Below are 6,049 nucleotides of genomic sequence, written 5' to 3'. Positions count from 1 at the left end.
AATTGTATCCTTTTCCTTTAGAAAAAAGGGTTCATTTAACTTACAAAACAAGCCTACAGATCTATCCAGTTATCAGAGTTCAGTTTTATCTGCTGTGGGCTCTGTTATGAGAGCAGTAATAGTACGTTGTACTAGTGTTCAGAAAGTTTGCCCTATGTGCGATTATTAATTAAAATCTTGGAAGCTTTGTGGGAAAGTGCCTTCACAAGCATTTGTGCCTGTGTCCTAAGAAGTGATAACTGCAAGATGTTCAGGTTCAGTTAATTGGGAAAAGAAATAGACGAGTAAATTCCAGAGAATCATCTAGGATAATTACCTACAATTTAAAAAAGCTTATATAATGATATATGCACAGCATTCTTACAAGCAGATTACTTGGCTTACAAAGCAGACTTTATGTCAGATCATGCATGGTTTGGAATTTAAAAAAAAAAAACAAAACAAAACACCAAAAACAAAACCCAAAAGAAGCTACATAGGACAAATGTTAGAATCTTTGAGGAATGCTTTCTTCTGAAGGAGAAACTGGTTTCTAGAGGGCCACTGCTACCTTTTGAAGTGATGACTGTGTACCTTAACACTATGGACCTGATTCATAGTGTTGCTAAATGTTCATCAGAAGTATGAAGCTACATGACATGGAAAACTAGTGACCACTGGGGTGTAGGCATGCATCTGTGAAGCAAATTTTGAATCCCAGTTCTTAACTTTTGGAATAGTATGGCTGAAGTCTGAAAGTTACTGGGTTCACTCTTTGCTCACTGCAAAGTATCTCTAAACTATTAAAGGAATAAAGGATGATGAACCTTGGATTCTTCGCTTCTCTGAATCATGTTGTAAATTACCTGTGATAGAGGTAGGGACTTGGGTTGCACCCTACAGCTTATAAATTGGTCTTTTGGATATCTCATCCGCAGAGATAGCAGAGAACACACCAAGTATTTCTTGGCCTTTCTTCAGACAATCACTTACTCTAGCACAGTTAAACTACTGTATAAGCTGCTTGGCCACAGATAAAGAAGTTCTGGGAAGGTCGCTCCTCTCACCAGAAAAATATCTGTGGACCTGTCCATGTAGCCATATGAGATAACTCCCACATAATATGTTTTGGCTAATTTTTAAGCCTAGGAAACGCCTGTATTTTGACCACACACACTCCTTTTTCTTTTTTTTTTTTTTAAGTCTTCCCTAGATTTCTGTACTAGGTTGCTTTAATTCCAGGACACAGTTGTATAGTTGAGGCACAAGTTCATAAAAACTGAAATAGCACTTGAGAGTTGGAAAATGAATATGATAGTGTGTGTACCAATTTCCTGTTAATCACCAAAAACCTCAGGAACTGCCTTTCAAAGGAATTCTGAGGACACCAGCCAGTAGGGAAGTTGGTCAGTGCCAGGGTAGGGGGGGAAAAAAAAACCAAACCACAACCTCCCTCCCCACCCCAACATAAGGCCCCTGCAGAGACAGCCCTGGCCTCGGGGTTCTGGTCTCTGTGCTTGCTCAGGAGGGTGAAAACAAGCACCATCTCTGGAACATCGTTTGTTCCACTGGACTTTCTTCATCTGTTTTCCCAGAGTATTTCTTCATGAGATGGAAATTCTGACCCTCAGTGAAGCTGTGCCAAACTGGGAGTCATCATTTTCAGTAACATATGGTCATGACTTTTAAAGAGCACTGGGAGCTGCACTTTGTGATGCATTAACTTGTAACCTCAGGAAAGGACACAAATTTCAGTTTCTGGCTGAATACCAAACACAGCTTTGTATGTGTTAAAAATACTGATAAAGTACAAATCTCTGCATATCAGTGATGTAATTAGGAAGTCAGTCCCTGAGCATGTACATTCAAATTGCCCTAAAAAGAAAGTCCCTCAGTAATGTAAGACAAATGAATTGGATAAATTAATCCTTTTCTAAGTTTCTTGTGTTTCTGCTTGACAAGTGTTACTTTAAAAAGGTAATTCCAGTACCTGAGAATAAGGTACATTGATAGTAATGGTAATTGCCCAGTAACTGATACTATATATTAGCACTGTATATAACTCATGCCATCATTGTAAATGAAAATGTAAAAAAATAAAAGCACTTCATTAGAGATGCAATTTGAAAAATATTATTATCCTTTCCTTTGATTTCCATTTTGTTTGTATTAAGACTTGTAATGTGGATTGTCATGCTAAACTGTTTTTAAACATTCTTTATTCTGTGTGTGTAGAGCAATGTCATTTATATATAGGTATCTTTTAATCTGTGTTTATAATACTGCACTACTCTGTAAGTAACAAGATACTGCTTTCTGTGGTTCTGAAGATTCATTTTTATAGTTTAGTTGTCTTTTCTTATCAATTTATGTACTGTTACTGTTACCTATTATTTTGAAAATGACAGTGTTTAGTGAACCAGTAAATGCAGAAACGTAAACAAAAACTTCTGCTTACAATTCTTGAGAACCTGTATTCAGTGCTGAACAGTTACATGTGTGGAACATTGTTAAAATGGGAGTTATTCATGCAATTATTTCCTTAAAATAAGCAGTTAATTTTTTTTTTTTTTGCTTGTTAACTCTGTAAATAATTTGTACTTATGGCCTGCTCTGTTAGAAAATTATTTTTAGATGTACTAGATAAAAACAATTCAACCATGGTTTAATGAAAATGTACCATTTTTCTAGAAGGATGCATTAACTTGGAAGTCTCATTCCTGAGCCACCTGTTCTCCGATGCATTTCACTTAGGTATAGATAAATTCAAAGATTTCAACTCTCACTATTATGCATATCTAGCTGTTTGCAGTTTATGGGCTTGAGCAGCAAGTTGAGGGTTTTTTTGTCTCAGGAGAGAAAATTATTAATGTTGTCTAGTATAATCAAAAGATTTCCATCATAAATGGTAATAGATTTGGCACCTCCAATGTAGAGACACCTGCACAAAGATGTAACTTCAGTCTAACCACATGTGGGAAGAGGGTTCAAGTATCTCCAAAGACATAAAAAAAAAAGAAATAAAATTCTAAGATTTGGCTAATATTTCACTCCACTAAACAGATAATTACCTTTAAAGTATTTCACTCTTAAAAAGAAGTGAAGTAAACGTTTCCCTCTTCTGTTTTGATGTCTACTTCATGAGTTGCATCCTTCTGTTCTTAGCAATGCGATGTTAATTGAAAAGAAAGTTGATGCTTCTTTGCAGCCTGGGTCTGAGAAGGTTCTGAGTAGATAACTTCGGTACTGCATTATAGTGCAGTCTATAGCTTTTCCAATACCATGCCTTCCCTCATTTTACAGCCATCAAGCATGTAACATTGCCTGGTAATCATTTAGTTTTACCTGTAGGCTCCGTTCTTGGTAATGCTTAAGTAGGCATAATTTGTGGACTCTCTTCCATTTGTACCATCAGGTGGTTCACTTCGTACTATGTGCCTGGTGTGCGTTTTGAGGATTAGGCACTGTGCTTTCAACTCTAGCACCAAGGGTTCAGAGTTGTACTGTTATTTTTTAATTTTAATTAGCACCAATGCAGTTCTTATCAAAGACTCTTTTGTTTCAACTCTCTGAAGCACAGATGCCTTTAATGCAGATTGTGTTGGATACGGACCCTTATGATAATTTACTCAAGCTTTTTAAATGGTATTTTTAACACTGCAAATTTTTGAGAGAAGCTGACGATGTAGGAAGAGGAGGTACCCACTTTTACAGAGGGTCACAGAGGAAGCTTTGGTCACCCGGGCCTGTTGGTCACTTGTACTTGAGAGCTCCAGCTTCTTCCTCAAAATAGTTGAGTTCACGATGTTATGGTAGATAATTAGTCAATTTATCCTGCTTTTGTTTCATTTGAGCTACCAGGACAAAACAAGAAGCAGTCCAGCTCTCTGTGACTTCAGGCTTCCCTCCTGCCCACAGCATGGTGCTGCACTGGAGCCGTCGCTCCCAGCGGGTGGGCAGAGCTGTGAACTTAATCCAGCTCCAGAGAGATGAGAGAAACTCACAGGGGGTGCGAAATTGCAGGAAGAAAGGTAGCGCATTTGGGGTGTGTGTGTTTGGTTGGGCTTGCTGAAACCAAGACGCTCTGGATGCCCATAAGCTTGTCATTCCAGATGCTGAAACTCAGGTGGTAAAAATATTTCACGTTTGTCAACTCACTAAACTTGTTTGGAGTGATAAAGATGCATATATGGTCATGGCCTTCTAGTGGCAATCTTCAAGAAAGCCAAAGGTTCATTTTCTTAATTGCCCAATTGGGCAAGTATAAGTGGGTTTTTTCTGCCACTGAAGATGGCAAAAGCCAGTTCAAGAGCATTAAGAAACTCACACAACTTGATCACTGTGAGGCAAAACAGATGTTTTAATCTGAATGTAGTCCCGTGCACACAAGAAAGTACAAATTAAATGGTTTGTTGTGCCTGGTTAAAAAAAATCTGAGCAATATATACTCAGAAAAGGAATCTATAAGGTAAGATGAGGTTTTTAAGCAGAAATTTGCTGTCTGGTTGGAGGCTGAGCAGCAATTTTTTTTTTTTTTTTTAACGTGTCTAGCACCGAAGTTTCCTCAGTGTTGAATTATTTCAGGTGGCGTTAATAAAAATGGATCTCGCTGTCAGTTTATCATGATTGTGTCAGTGCCATGAGCATTGCCACAAAACAGCAGGCATCCTCCTACCATCCTCAAACCCAGATGTGTGAATCACCTGTTCTCTGCACACTGGCCTCGCATCAGCTGTCTTCTGTAACTGATGCTACACATAAATTCATGTTACTCAAAGTATATAGCCCTGATAACATTGCTGTCTAAGAACTCTATCTGCAGGAACATTTCTTTTTTTCTACCTTAGTGCTCCAGTCTATGCTCGTATGTTTATGTGTGCATATCTGTGCTGGTGAGTAATTCTGTGATCATTTTCTGATAATGCTGTTATAAGTAATGCATATAAAAGCTCCTGTGTACAGCATGTTGATAATGTAATTATGGCTTACTTTGTATTATTAGTTCCAAAGAAAATAACGTGTGTTAATTTTGAAAATACCTGTGCCTTGAATTCACCTATATTTTTATCGATTGTGAAAAAGAGCTTGGATTACTTCTCCCAGTTTGTTGTCTTTATTAGGATCAGTCTTACTGTCCAGACTGTTGATGTCCTCCTAAGAGAAATAAATCTTGCCATTCATTAACTAGAATAGTTAAACCTCTTCTTTAGAATATGCCTAGGATGCTTCCATTATTACAATGCTATGGCAGATTTAATCTAGGGAAAAATCAGTATTTGTTTTTTCCTATTTTTTGTTTCCAGCACGCCTCATTGACAAAGGATTTGAGTTTAGTCTTTGACTTCCTGTCCTTAATGTGTACAGTTGCTTGTTTTAGTCAGTAGCCTCTATGGTATTTCTGAACGCTCTGACTTGTCAGTCATGAACCTTTTGTTCAGTATATGTAATATGAAGCAATAATACGGTGCAGCATGGCAATAAGCAAGAGCAAGAGACTCGAATGTAACATACCATTACTAATTTCATCCGTGTAAATGCTGGACCTATGAGTCATTCTCCTGGGTGCACCTGTAGCAATTTGGATTCAGATTAATAGGAGCTACTTGGCCATGGAAAGAGAGTTTACCTCCTGGACTGTCACTCATACGATATTTTATCTTCACCTGAAATCATGTTTTGATTTTCCTTTTTTGCTGAGAAAGACAGCAGTTCATGGTTTTCCTTGCCAGTTCCTTGATTTACTGAAACATGGAAGGCGTAGTTCCACAAAGAGCTGATCTTGTCTTCAAGAACAACCTGGTGCAGCACAAATGACATTTGAACAAAAAAAAAGTGCAGACCGCTTACTGTGTGTCAGAGTCAATGTAAGGTTATCTCGCATATAACATTAAGGTCTTCAGATTGTGCTGACAATAGAAACGTGATTTTGTAATGTAGCACGATTGCAATAACACCTGTTGTATTTAAAGATATTTCTTGCATAATTCTTTGAAAGTTTTTTTAAAGTTCAGTGTACCTAATAAACATTCGCCTTTTGAATAGTTCACTGTGTTTTATTTAGGTTATGAGA

The sequence above is a fragment of the Charadrius vociferus genome, unplaced genomic scaffold (genome assembly GCF_000708025.1).
Source record: "Charadrius vociferus isolate BGI_N301 unplaced genomic scaffold, ASM70802v2 scaffold643, whole genome shotgun sequence".
Taxonomy (NCBI): Eukaryota; Metazoa; Chordata; class Aves; order Charadriiformes; family Charadriidae; genus Charadrius; species Charadrius vociferus.
The sequence above is the reverse complement of the archived record's forward strand: the minus strand, read 5'-3'. Positions refer to the sequence as shown.